The 15082-nt window shown below is 36.7% G+C and overlaps 1 long non-coding RNA gene across 1 annotated transcript; it reads left to right on the forward strand.

Annotated features, from left to right (window-relative positions):
* The first annotated feature begins 3208 nt into the window (after positions 1-3208).
* Positions 3209-3907, forward strand: LOC139190346 (uncharacterized). Its single transcript, XR_011574500.1, has 2 exons — positions 3209-3325; positions 3539-3907. It is a non-coding gene; the product is annotated as an uncharacterized lncRNA (long non-coding RNA).
* The last annotated feature ends 11175 nt before the right edge of the window (positions 3908-15082 follow it).

A 15082-nucleotide genomic window follows, 5' to 3' on the forward strand; every position in this document is an offset into this window, starting at 1 on the left:
TTTTGTATTATAGAGATAATATATTATGAATGAGTCTACAGAACTTAAGGTATGAAAATAATGTCCTAAACGAGGTCAAGACAGGGAGACTTGTACTCTATGATTACTTAGCCCTTAAAAAAAATTCCTAACCATTTGAAAAGTCAACTAGACATTGACTATCCAAAAAGTTGGTGTATATCGCATTAAGATTAACGTGGTCACGTGCTATGCGTATTGGACACGTGGTGGATCTACATGTGCATGTCTGTTAGACAAGTTCATTAAACATTGACCGCCCATGAAGCTTGAACGTATGGATGCTTAGCACATGTCAAAAGTTACGGAGCTTGAAGTTGTAGTATGCAAATAATGTCACCTCAAAGCCTCACTGCTTCGCAGGCCTTACAGTGTGATGATTGGTTAATGTGTATTAGGATGGAGATACATGAGTGCAAAATAAGGACTCTATCATCTTCTAGTAATTGTTTAATAAAAGGAGATATCGATGGAAACCACTTGAAGATCCATCTCAAAAATCTCAAGCTAATGTAACTGTTGATCAAGCTACGTTTGTAAGAACTGCTTCAACATGAGATGCATCATGGTGACCATAGATATCTACATGTGATTTGACATTATTTCATTTATATCACATAAATCTTAATTAAGATATGAATAATAGCATAATCAAATTGCATTATTGTTAATGCAGGGTTCTTTTAGACCCATTAAAATAATTATAATTGTTGTTGGACCTAATGACATAGGCCTGAAGAGACCCACTAAAGGATGAGAAAGATCAAGACATTTGGCCTACAAGCCAGCCCAAGGAACTAATGGTGCGTTTGTTGCACCGGACTGTCTTGGACTGGACTAGCTGCAGGGACTAAGCTGGACTGGCTTAGACTAGACTAAGCTAGACTAGCTTAGTGAAGCGTTTGGTGCAGTGTCGGACTAAAAAACAAAATAATAAAAATAATAAAAATTAATTCACTTTTTATTTTTTATTTTTTTCGTTTTCTAGAATCTGCCTATTTTGGTCAAACCATTTCCTTCTTTTTCTCCCCTGTCTCTTCCCTTTTCCTTATCCTGTCTGACTCTCTCTCCCTCCCTCCCTCCCTCTTCACTTCCTCTCACAACTTCATAATCTACTGCAAACCTTCAAAATCAAACCACATAGCAAGAAATAAAGTGAAAATTTAGGAGTTGGGGTTGGGGTTCATGTGTGATTGCCTCGAAGGTGGGAGATGGAGAAGGTTTGCAATCAGGGAGTTTCATGTTTTCTGGGTTTGGTTTTCCTTCAGTCAATCCCATCGTTGATTTAAGCTTATATCCACTGCAGATTTTGTGTGTGTGTGTGTTTTATAGGTTTTTGGGTTCGGTTTTCTGGGCTCTATTTTGCAGGTTGGATCTGGATTTGAAAAATGGAACGACTGCATATTTTTTTTGTTTTGAATTTTGCGGGATATGGGTTTGAAAATGGTTGTGGAAGCGAGGAAGAAGCAGATGGGAGGGGCAAAGTGAGGAGAGGCGAAGCGGACAGAGGTGGTCTTAGCAGTCCGCCCGATTTTGGGGGGCCTCGCGAAGCCCCTCTAGCGAATCGTTTAGTCGGGGTTAGTGTAGGCGAGTCTCATTAACGCTAGTCCGTGTGTGCAACAAACACAGGATTACAGTGACAGTTAGTCCAGTCCAAGCTAGCGAAAGCTAGCGAGCTCAAACAAACACACCCTAAGTAGACAGAGCGTTACTGCCGCACGACCACTTTGGGCTTAGATTGTTTGTCGACAGTAAAGGATGAACGCATAACTTAAAGTCCTTTCTGACCATTCAAAACAATTGGCAAACCTGACAACTTTATGACATAGAGCTCCAAGGGCAGGTTTGGCCAGATATCAACACCAAGCCACGTGTTGGCCATCGATGAGAACATAAGTCTATGGAAGGACGTAAATGTTGTTAGCCTAAAGCTCAACAAAAATGGGTTTTAACCACTCTTGGATGAGAGCTGTGCTTGATACCTGACTACCCAAAAAACCAAGCAAATAACCATGTATAAATTTCAATGCCTCTCCACGTGTCAAATGAGCAATGGAGAAGTAGCTTCCTTGTGAGACCCCAAAAAATTATTATAAAAAAAAAGAAATATTTGGAAAGTATGTTCAGCCTATTTATTAAAAAGGTATTCATGAGAAATAGTTGACATTATTACGAGTTCTAAGCATCTTTATTATTACATTTTGGAACCAACAGGATCCTCTCCGAATCATTTTGGTAAGGATTCTATGAATTTGTAAATCGTGCGGTTAATTTTTATCAGATATTGTTTGTATTTAATTTTACATAAAAATATTTAAAATAATTTCTGACTACACGATGTACGATTAATATATATGATTTACGGATCCCCAAGATTCTCACAAAGAAGATTCGGCATGCTCTGGATTCCTTTCGAATGAACTTTTAAGAAGGTTTGCATGTTGGACCAATAAATGAGTGCCAAGTGGCAGCAAATGAGTGACTAGCTTAACACTTGACAACAGCTGGAGCGACCAGCAGGGAGGGGTGCTGATTGTGATTTTATTTGTAAACAATTTATCTTTTTTTTTTTTTATATATGTAAAATGTCTTTCACATAGGTATGTTTTTTATTTTTTATTTTTAAAAATGGGGATAGCTGGTGGCGAATCACGGTTATCCATATTTTCCGGATCTGGAAGAGGCACCTGTGACCACGATTAAATAGATTCGTAGCTTACAAAGTATTGAAACCAATTTAAAGACTAAATTATGAAAATGCAAGACATTGGATACCAAAAAAAAAAAAAAAATCTCATGCTTTGTAAATTGTCAAGTTGATGTTTCGTGTGTTCTTAAGAATACAATCCGTTGTTCAAAAAAAAAACAAAAAACAAAAAACAAAAAAATACAATCCGAAAAATAGAAATCCAGCTTTGATTTGGTATGATATCAAAATAAAACTTATCATATATGTGATATTTATAAAAAAATAATCCACTTGGATTCGCACAATAAAACGATAAGAAAATCATTTAATCATGTTTATAGCCAAATTGGTAACCATAATCTAGGACGATATTTGTACATGGTAAATGTGTTTAAGCAAATTATGTAGGATTATTCTCATTGGTGTGAAAGCACGGAAACTCCAGTTGTGTAGCTATAAAAACCCACCAATCTGACAAGTGAGAACAAATCAAAACGCATTCCCTCTCATCCTTTTTCCAACTCCACTCCCTTGGTAGCTGCTATTTGCATATCACTTCAATGGCCAACTTCTCTGCTTCCTTCTACTTGTTTGCGCTCCTTTTTGCTTTCACATCAGGTATCAAACTTTTGCAACCCTCGAGTTTCGAGTTGTGTAGGTTTAGGAAAGATTAGTTCTTCAGCAGTAGTTGTTTACTAGGCACCTACCTTCGCCCGAATGAGAAAACAAAACGATTACATGCTGAGAAAAACCGCCTACATATCCAACTTTTAAACATTAATAGACACCATATAATTGTTACATTACTCATGTTTTATCAATTTTGTGCAGTCAAAACAACGATAACAATGGTGAATGCCGATTGTTATCTAGCGACGATTGGCGGTGGTTGTCCGGATAAACACCAGTGTGAGATCACATGTAGTACTTGTAACCGCGGTGTTGGGGAGGTCCGCTCGTTTTGCAAACCTGGTGGCGGCGGAATTCCATACGAACAATGCGTTTGTGTGATGGCAAAAGGTGCTCCCTGTAGTCCTCCTCCTCCGCCAAAGTGCCCAGACTGGCCTCGAGCTCTTTCTGCTACCAATGTCACTGGAAATTTGTAAAATTCACTTTCATTGTATTTGTAATGCCAAAAAGGAGAGCCAAGGGTTAAGCAATTTACCAAAGTAATGAATAATACAAAGTGCTATCATTAAATTTCATGCCTGATACGAATATATATATTTTTTCCATTAGTATCGGGGTGGGGGTGAGACTTGGCCACACAATGAGTTAACAATAGTTTAGTGTTGAACTCGTCATTCATACAAATTGAAGACCTCTCACTTCGAAGTTTTAGAAACATGACCAAATATTACAACTTAAAGTTTCTGCAATACTGTTCAACGGCAAAAAAAATAAAAATAAAATGTGAATCTTTCGTCATGAAACAGAAATAACTTCACATATTTCATTTTCCACGCTAACAAATTACACCAGCATTTCAGAAAGAAGACGTTGTGATGCTACCGAGATCTGCAACAAAAGAAAATGAATAAAAACCGATATGTTAGGAGTGCTCCTCTTCATGTTTTACATAAATGAAGGGTAATTGAAAATTAACTACTTTGCACACGAAACGATTGGAGGAGGAATTCAATGCACAAACTGTCGACAAATTATATCACAGCAGCAAATAAGACCTGTCTATGCATATATATTATATCAAATTATCAATATCTGTTTTGAAATTCTTGTTTTTTAATTGAGACGTACGATTTAAGTCAATCAGCTTAGACGAATGATTTGGAACAGATTGAGATGCAATGTTTGTTAGTGTAACTTGAATCAATGAGTGTTTTGATGTAGATGGAGCTGTACAGAAAAACAAAACGATGAACAAAAGGCTGGAGAAAACGAATGGTTTCTTGTTCTTTTCTCTGCAGAAACTTTACAGAGGAATATTTCTTCTTACTTCAGAAAAGGAGCACTAACTTGCTTTACATTAACTGAAGGTCCTTAACTTGGGACCACATAAACCACTACATTTCATCCTAGACACACATCTTTCTAATTTCATGGATCTATCAACACATGGCACTCATGGCCTTTTTTACAAAACTAGACATTTACACTTTGCCTCATTCTGCACAAGTGGATACACCAATTTAAACAAACTTATTCTAAAACTTTTCAGCTCAAATACTTATAGTTCAACACTCCCCTTTAAGTTTTGAGCTGATTTCACACCAAGCATATCTCGAAGATAGTTGAACCGATCCTTAGACAAAGGTTTTGTGAAGATATCTGCTACCTGTTTTTCAGTGGGACAATACACCAAATCAATGATTCCTTATTGCAGTGCATCCTTAATGAAGTGATACCTTTTATCAATGTGCTTTGTCTTTTGATGGAACACAGAATTCTTTGTAATAGCAATGGCAGATGTGTTGTCACAGTGAAGAGGAGTAGCTACAGTTTGTAATTCTCCAAAATCTTCCAAAACAAACCTTAGCCATATTGCTTGTGTAGTTGCTTCTGATGCACTTATATATTCAGCCTCTGCAGTTGAGAGTGCAACGCAGTTTTGCTTGACTGAAGCCCAGGAAAACACACCACTACCAAATGAGAATGCATATCCTGATGTGCTTTTGCTGTCTTCCAAAGAACCACCCCAGTCACTATCACAGAAGCCAATTAAGCAAGCTTTTCTTCCTTTCACATACTCTAAGCCATAATCCAGAGTTCCCTTGATGTATCTGAGAACTCTCTTTGCAGTTCCATAATGTTTGTTGGTAGGACAGTGCATGTATCTGGCCAATAAACTAGCTGCATACATTATATCCGGCCTTGTAGCAGTGAGATATAGGAGACTTCCCACAATGCTCCTATACAATTCATCACTTGCAGATCCACTTCCATCATCCTTAGATAGCTTCTCAGTAGCTACCAGAGGAGTTGAGACAGTCTTTGCTTCATTTATACCAAATTTACTCAATAAAGAGCTTGCATACTTCTTCTGATTAATGAAGATGCTGGAATCTGTTTGTATCACTCCCATCCCAAGAAAGTGGTGAAGGAGACCTAAATCTGTCATCTCATACTTCATTTTCATATCTTCTTTGAACTCTTCTAGCATTGGTTTGCAACTACCAGTGTAGACTATATCATCTACATAGATAGACACAATTAGAATATCTTCTCCCCTTGCTTTTATATACAGAGTTGGTTCACTCAAGCTTTTCTTGAATCCACACTGAGAAAAATAGCTGTCAATCTCTCCATACCAAGCTCTCAGAGCTTGTTTTAAACCATAGAGAGCCTTATGAAGTTTGTACACCTTGTCTTCCTTGTCTTTCACTGCAAAACCTTCAGGCTGCTCAACATAGACCTCTTCTTGTAGAACTCCATTCAAGAAAGCCGATTTCACATCTAACTGATACAATTTCCAGCTCTTTTGTGCAGCCAAGGCTATTAATGTTCTAATGGTATCCAACCTAGCAACCGGTGCATAAGTCTCATTGTAATCCAAACCAGGCTTTTGTGCATAGCCTTTTGCAACCAATCTTGCTTTATTCTTCAACACTGAGCCATCAAGATTTAACTTAGTTTTGTAAACCCATTTAACCCCTATAACAGGTTTTTCAGTTGGTCTGTCAACAAGTTTCCAGGTGCCATTCTTTTCAATCATAAACAGCTCATCCTCCATAGCTTTTAACCAAGACTCATCTTGTTTGGCATCCTCATACTTCTCTGGATCCATGATACACAGATTGCATTGAGCCAATACATCATTCAGATTTCTCCACTTCAATGGTGTATTATCAAATGCTTGATTTTGTCCTTCAATTACATTTGACATACTTGAAGATTCACCTAAGATAGGTGACCTGAATTGAGGTTCATAGTCTTCACTATTAGGAGCTCTTCTAGACTAAGATAATATAGGTGATGTAGGAGACAACACCATTCTGTCATTGCTCTCTGTGCTTATATCACTGTGAATAAAGCTTCCAGTATTAAGAAGTGTTGACCCTGAGTCCTCTTCCCAATTCCAGACAGCTTCTTCCTCAAATACAATGTCTCTTGATAAGAATAACTTCTTAGATAATGGATCAAATACCCTATACCCCTTTTCACAAGTTGCATATCCCACAAATACTCCTTTTAAGCTTTTTTGGTTCAAGTTTATGTCTCTGTTCACTTGGAACATGAACATAACACAGAGATCCAAATACTCTCAGATGGGCTATTCATGGCTTTCTACCAGAATAAGCTTCAAAAGGTGTAATGTTGTTTAAAGCCTTTGTGGGGCATCTATTCAGAATATATACAGATGTATGCACAGCTTCTGCCCAGAGAAAATATGGCATCCTCTTCTCATGCAACATAGATTTCGCCATTTCAATCACTGTTCTGTTCTTTCTCTCCACTACTCCATTTTGTTGTGGAGTATATGCAAGAGTAAATTGTCTTTATAATCCTTCCTTTTCACAGAACTGATCAAATTCTGCAGACTTGAACTCCCCTCCTCTGTCACTTCTCAGAGTCTTAATCTTGAAACCACTTTGTAATTCTGCCATAGCTTTGAATTTCTTAAAATAGCTGAACGCATCTGACTTATATCTCAAGAAATAGACCCAAATCATTCTGGTAAAATCATCTATCAGCAGCATGAAATACTTATTTCCAGCAATTGACTTAGTCTTCATAGGTCCACACAAATCAACATGAATCAGTTCAAGTGGAGCAGTTGCTCTATACACTTGATTTCTAGGGAATTCTTCTCTGTGCTGTTTACCAAATTGGCAACCTTCACAGACTCCATTGTAATCTGCAAGCTGTGGCAAACCATGTACCATTTCCTTGTCTCTCAATTGTTTGAGACCACCAAAATGTAGATGTCCAAATCTCCTGTGCCAAATCTCAGTGGAGTGAGTGACACTAGCTTTCAGCACCATTTGATTCTCAAAGAACAAAGTCAGTGGATAACACCTATTCAATTTCTTTTTCACTCTCATAACCAAGCATTCTAGTGATGGACCATCATACACATTGCACATTCCACCTCCAAACACCAAGAAATATCCATGTTCATCCATTTGACCAACACTGAGTAAGTTCTCCTTTAACCCGGGAAGATACATTACTTCTCTAACATATTTTCTCCCTTTATTTGTATCAATAACTAAAGATCCCATTCCTGCAACATTCACAAGATCTCCAGTTGGCATTTGAACTTTACCAGCTACATTTGTTCTAACCTCAACAAGCAAATCTACATTTCCTGTCATATGATTGCTACAACCACTGTTAATATACCACTTTCCATTCACCTTTGGTTCTGTGACAGTGTTGTTTGCATAAAACAGATTCCCTGTCATCTCCAATTGACTTGCATTATTTGCCTTTTGCACTGACCTGCCTACATTGCACTCTCTAGCCCAATGCCCAAATTTATCACAGTTGAAACATTTTGGTTTCCCTTTGTATCCACACTCACCAAAGTGATACTTAGAACACACTTTGCACTGAGGCTTTGCAACCTCCTGACCCACTGACTGAGATGCATTTACACTTTGATAATTGTGCAGAGAAGATTTCTGCTGAAATTTGGGTTTTGATTCCCATTTCTTGCCTTTAGAATTCCAATTTTTCTGAGTTCTAGATGAACTTGAATGACCCCCACTCTTGTTCTGCTCCTTTGGATTCACAAAAAATGAAGAGAATGCTCTCTCATTTGCATCAACCATATGCAAATCAAACCGTTGTTCTTGACTCTTTAAGATTGCAACTACTTCCTGCAATTCTACAGTCTCTAAACACTTTGTATTTTCTATAACCAAACAGATAGAATCATAAGGTTTACTAAGACTAATCAGGACTTTCTGCACTAGTCTCTCATTCGACAAAGATTCACCAAATGTTCTCATCTGATTAATTAGATCATTCAACCGTGTAAGATAGCTAGACAAAGACTAATCATCTCGCATCCTAGCATATTCAAATTCTCTTCTAAGATTCTGCAATTTCACAGATCGAACCTGATCACCACCATGATACTCTCCATACAACAAATCCCATGCCATCTTCGCTGACTCGGCATTGGCGATTCGAGGGAAGATTTGATCTGAGACTGCATTCTGAATGATTCCCAAAGCCTCTGCGTCTTGCATCAACACAGCTGACATTTCTTCATCTCCAACATCCTCCGACGATCCTTCAGACTTCTTCTTCTTCGAATCAGACGTTTTAACTCCTTTCTCCACCAGATTCCACAACCCATGTGATTTGAAGATTGTCACCATCTTGATTCTCCAGAACTCGTAGTTCTCACCGGAGAAGATTGGAGTCCTCACTTCCGAGCCTCCCGATCCAGACATGATTTTGATCTGAATCGACAACCTTCACAGAGTTTCAAGAGAGCTTCGATTGAGCTCGTTAACTTCACAGATTTACGCCCAGATTGTTAAATCCAACCTGGCTCTGAGGCCATGTTAGTGTAACTTGAATCAATGAGTGTTTTGATGTAGATGGAGCTGTACAGAAAAACAAAACGATGAACAAAAGGCTGGAGAAAACGAATGGTTTCTTGTTCTTTTCTCTGCAGAAACTTTACAGAGGAATATTTCTTCTTACTTCAGAAAAGGAGCACTAACTTGCTTTACATTAACTGAAGGTCCTTAACTTGGGACCACATAAACCACTACATTTCATCCTAGACACACATCTTTCTAATTTCATGGATCTATCAACACATGGCACTCATGGCCTTTTTTACAAAACTAGACATTTACACTTTGCCTCATTCTGCACAAGTGGATACACCAATTTAAACAAACTTATTCTAAAACTTTTCAGCTCAAATACTTATAGTTCAACAATGTTCTTGACAGGTTCCTAATAAGCATAAGAAAATCCACAACAATTTAATCATCTATCAGGCTCTTAGTGAACACAAAAATCTAGCAAGGATCAGAACTGTTCTTGAGATGCAATATTGCTTAGCACTAAGCATTATAATCACATTACCAGTTCTTCCTCTTTAGTAAGAAACTGCGTCCGTCTTGTCAAGTAAGGCGAGGCTCTCTTTATAAGAATCAACGGTGCAATATTGATATCCATCTCCAGAAATCCCAAGATTTTTAATTTGTTTAGTCACAAGGCCCAGCGACACTAACTCATGCTTTGATTTTACATGGTCACAAGCAAAAATATCTTGAAAGAAAAATTGTTCCCTAGCTCCACAAAGCTTCAATAGTACTTCCATGCTCTTCCTAAAGCTGTTGGATTTATCCAATATAAATCAACCTTTAAGTGGTCTACTACATGTAATAGGAATGTAATATTGGAGAATAATGTTGATTGTGATTTGATCTCTTAAAGATATCAATCCTTTATAAGGTGTCTTATATTGGAAATAGTATTGATGGAATCTTTAATTGAATATAATTATGATACTTGACTTGGAGGCTAATAAAGTAAGTTTAGGTTTCCTTTATGGATGGAAACCCTAGCTTTTAGCCTATATATATATATATATATATATATATATATATATATAAACATCGGTCCCTATAAGCCCTAGAACACACAACATAATGCTTCCCATAGAGTAGTTGTATCCGGCTAGGTGTTTATAGAAGATCTTGGTGTTGTCCTGCTTTACTACTTTTGTATTCAACTTTCATGGCCGCCATTGGAATCAGGTCAATCACTCGTTCGTTTGTGTTTTAATTGTATAACCTTATAAGGCTAACAATTGGTATTAGAGCCAATTCTTGGCCGGAAGTGTACCGACGAGGACGTCGGACCCCTAAGGGGGGTGGATTGTGACATCCCAAGTCGCCCAGGGAAGTGATCCTTAAATGTATATTCTCATCCCTACATAGAACGAGGCCTTTTGGGAGATCACTAGCTTCGGGTTCCGTAGGAACTTCGAAGTTAAGCGAGAAGGAGGCCAGAGCACTCCCAGGATGGGTGACCCACTAAGAAGTTGCTCGTGAGTTCTCAAAAACAAAACTGTGAGGGAATGGTAAACCCAAAGCGAACAATATCGTGCTACGGTAGTAAAGCATGCCCGGGATGTGGTGGACCCGGACCGGGACGTGACAATTGGTATCAGAGCCACTAGTTATATGATTTAAACCTATTAGGTTTGAAGTTTGATTATAAAATATTTTTCTTTTTGGACTGCGGTTTTGATCTTAAATCCAAATTGTGATTGCATTTGGCAACACCAACATGCCGGACCTCCTTTGAAACGGGATCAATATGTTTCCGCATATAATTGCATATACTTGGCAACACCACCATGTTGTTTCAATCAGTACAATTGATGATTGTTAATAGGTTATATAAACATTCGGTTTTCGTCAAGAATTTTTAATAATTTTATGGCACGAATCCAAAAACAAAATTAATCAAGGATATAGCAGCAAATCGTGGCATCAATTCTTATATATAAATCATGGTATCATAACTATTTTACAATGGAAATCATGGGAGGTTTTTCTATTTCAAGTCTAGTTCAAAGTGATTCCTTTTGACCAGCCATATTAAGCCATCAAAAATAGCTTGCGTTAGGAACACATGAAGTCACAAGTATAAAACCACGAACAAGGCACTGAGAAGAATAACAGTTTCGTTCTATTTCAATTTTCATGCCAATGTTTTGGTTAGAATGATTTACCATGTGCCACTGATGATCTCAATTTTTGTAAGCATGCTATATTTGTTCTGATACGTTACTGAAGAGTCCCCTCCGATTAGCAAGCAGAACAAAGTCATCCACCAAAGCAAAATGGTTTGTTTCATTGACTCTGATTTTCATGATGGTTTATGGTATTTTGGTTGATATATAATTTGGGTTGATCCCTAAAAGCTTAAATTGGTAATAAGATAAAGATATACTTGCATGAGTGAGGTGCTAATCATTGTAGAGCATGTACATAGATTGAATACCATGTTTCAGTTAAGTATGTCATGAATATGGATCAAATTATTTTATGTTTGGCAATTGTATAAAAATAGGCACATGATTTATGTGTTTGACTAAGAATTGAGATTATCAATTTTTAATCTGGTATATGTCAATATACTTCATTTCGATAAGGAAGAGCAATGATAGATTTAAGGTTTTGGAATTTATCTGAATTATTACTCCAGTAAAGGTACCGTTATGATATAATTTGGTTGCCATAAATTCTATTACACATTCACTGATTTGTTCTCTACAAAATGGCTTGAGGTGATACTCCAATTTAACAAGAAATAATTGCATAAGTTTCAGTAGATGGAGTCATGAAGGAATTAGTGCCATTTGTTGGCAAGACTCGACGCTCAAATCAGGTTATCATAATTTTGTCACTTACAGTTAATTAATCCATGTGACTTTTTGTATTGTTTCAGGGCGGAGTTGATAACTGTCTTTTCAACTAAAGCAAGCCGCAACGGCTTAGTTGATGATGAGACTGTGTTTTTGAGTTACTTCGGTCAACTTTGCATCTTAATTAGAATAAAAGGGATAGTCTTCTTGCCTACAGGTGTCGATTAATTCTTTTAGTTTAATTAAGATGGCATAGTATGGGTTTTATTTTACAAAAGTTGTGAAAATCTTCATCTTGCCTATAGGTGTTGAAGTTTTTCATGAAGGAACTTTTGTGACATAAAATCTAGTACTAGAAACTAGTTAATTTTCTTGCCTACATGTGTAAATTAATTTAGTTTCATGAAGTTTATTGGGATAAAGTTCCATGCCATTAGTTACAAATATTTCCACTATGAGCCCCATAATAGGTTGTGGTTTTAAGGCATGGAAATCGGTTGCATCATGAGACTTGTTGATGCAAAGTATCGGGTGAATGACATGTCTAATGATCACCAAATGACCTGAATTTTGGATATGTTTAACATATAGATGTCTAATATGTGTCTGAAAATTTTCGTAATTTTCTGCCATGTATGTTAATTATGGTCAATTTACTAGTAACCCATGCTCGTATAGACAGTTTTTACTGGCAGATTATGTTGGTCTTTTTGAGACGTGACTTTAGACTACTATTTTGACCCAAAATGGCTCTGTATTTTTAATTTATGAAGATTAGTATGTCTATTTTGATCAGTATAAATTTGGTAGCAATCAAGCTTGTAAATTAATTATGATAAATTCTAAAGTAAGTGTAACTCGTTGTTGAAATTCTGTTTGACAACATTATGTTGGTTGAGAAGTCTATTTTATTATGTCTAAAATATAGAGCAATTTTCTTTAGGTACATTTTTGAAAGAATATATTCACAAGTGTTTGCCCAAGTGGGAGAATTAGAGAACGAAAATTAGGCTTCACACTCATTAACTTATTTGCAAGTATAAACTCTGAAAATTTAGTGGAAGTTGTTCTAAATTTTTTGAGCATTAAGTGGACTTGCATGAATCTATTAAAGTGTTATTCTATCTCCCATGTGCTACTCCAATGTCTATAATATGTTTAAGTTGCATGAATGGATACTTGGTATATGCGTACATTTTTCTGTTACCTGCAATCATTTGGATTTCTCGGTTGATCATTTATTTTGGGGCTCATAAGGACTTAGCATAAATGTGGACTTATTAATACATATAAGATGGTTGTTGGATACATGTTTTGTGTAACAACAGTGAATGCTGTCAAGCTCAGTTGTACCTTTCATTGAGGTAATATGCATTCATTGACTAAGTAAGGCTATTCCCAAAGGCATATTTTCAAAAGTATGATTTAAGTATTGATTTGCAAATTCAGTAACGATGTTGCAGATCAGTGGGAGTTTGAGTTTCGTGTTAGTAATGCCTTACAGTTGCAGATGACCTATAAGGTATGTATAGAATCCATGTATTCATTTTAATCTCCAGTTGGATTTATTAAGTCACATTTTTCGTGTGCTAGTCAATCATCTGATGAAATATATATCAGATATCAAGTTGTTATCAAATTGCATATTAAATGGCATGGCATGGTTTGTGCACTGGCTCAATTGTGAGGATTTCCATCTTGCCCGCAGGTGTTGGAAATCACTATGAAAGTAACTGGTATGGTGCATAAATCAGTGTAAAAAACATATTAATTCATCTTGCTCACAAGTGTAGAATTAATTTGTTTTATGAAGTTTTGGGATATTTTACTTGGACATGTGCCTATTTGGCATTTTCAGTTGTGTCCGTTGGTTACAAACATTGTTTGTATTGTTATTGGTCTAATGAAACTGATGCATGATTGTTTTGGAGATGTATTCACACCTGCAGGTTATGGTGGTTTCATTAGATGAAGGATATCTGCATTGGTAGATTTAAGGCTTCGAAGAAGCATAAAGTGTAACTTGTGAGTTACAATAAGGTGGACCTGAGATGATATAAAGTAAGACATTTTGATTAATTTAAAGTTTAATTTAAAGTTTCATCTCTTGATCATAATATGTGTTTCATGTGAATGAGGATCTTAGCATGTGTGATTATGAAGGTTTTGGGTTGTGTCAATCCTACAACTTTGTTAGTTCCATGTTAAGAAATGCATTTGATAGAAGCTGCATTAAGGACGAGATGTAATCACTATTACATGGCCACTAAAGTGACATTAATCTCCAATCTCAAGTATAAACATGAATATTACATTTTGTAGACCAAGTGGGAGAATGTTGGATTTATCCAATATAAATCAACCTTTAAGTGGTCTACTACATGTAATAGGAATGTAATATTGGAAAATAAAGTTGATTGTGATTTGATCTCTTAAAGATATCAATCCTTTATAAGGTGTCTTATATAGGAAATAGGATTGATGGAATCCTTAATTGAATATGATTATGATACTTGACTTGGAGGCTAATAAAGCAAGTTTAGGTTTCCTTTATGGATGGAAATCCTAACTTTTAGCCTATATATATAAACACCGGTCCCTATAAGCCCTAGAACACACAACATAATGCTTCCCATAGAGTAGTTGTATCCGACTAGGTGTTTATAGAAGATCTTGGTGTTGCTGTGCTCTACTACTTTTGTGTCCAATTTTCATGGCTGTCATTGGAATCAGATCAGTCACTCGTTCATTTGTGTTTTAATTGTATAACCTTATAAGGCTAACAAAAACATAACGCCCTAGGTAAAAGTCTTTCGGGACCTTGTGTACCAAGAGTAATCAATTTGGCCCACGACTCTTTTTTGCCATACTCGAGCATCGCCCATATCCCAAGAAAAGAATCTGTATACCTGTTATCCGTCGTGAACAGAGCAATAGAATTTCCATCTCCATAAACAGATAATCGTAATCCCAAATCAAAATTATATGTTAAACTCTTAGGGACTGATATCTAACCGAACAACTGACTGCCCACGTCAAATGTCAGTATAAAGTACTCAGCACCA

Source organism: Malus domestica, chromosome 13 (assembly GCF_042453785.1).
Source record: "Malus domestica chromosome 13, GDT2T_hap1".
NCBI lineage: Eukaryota > Viridiplantae > Streptophyta > Magnoliopsida > Rosales > Rosaceae > Malus > Malus domestica.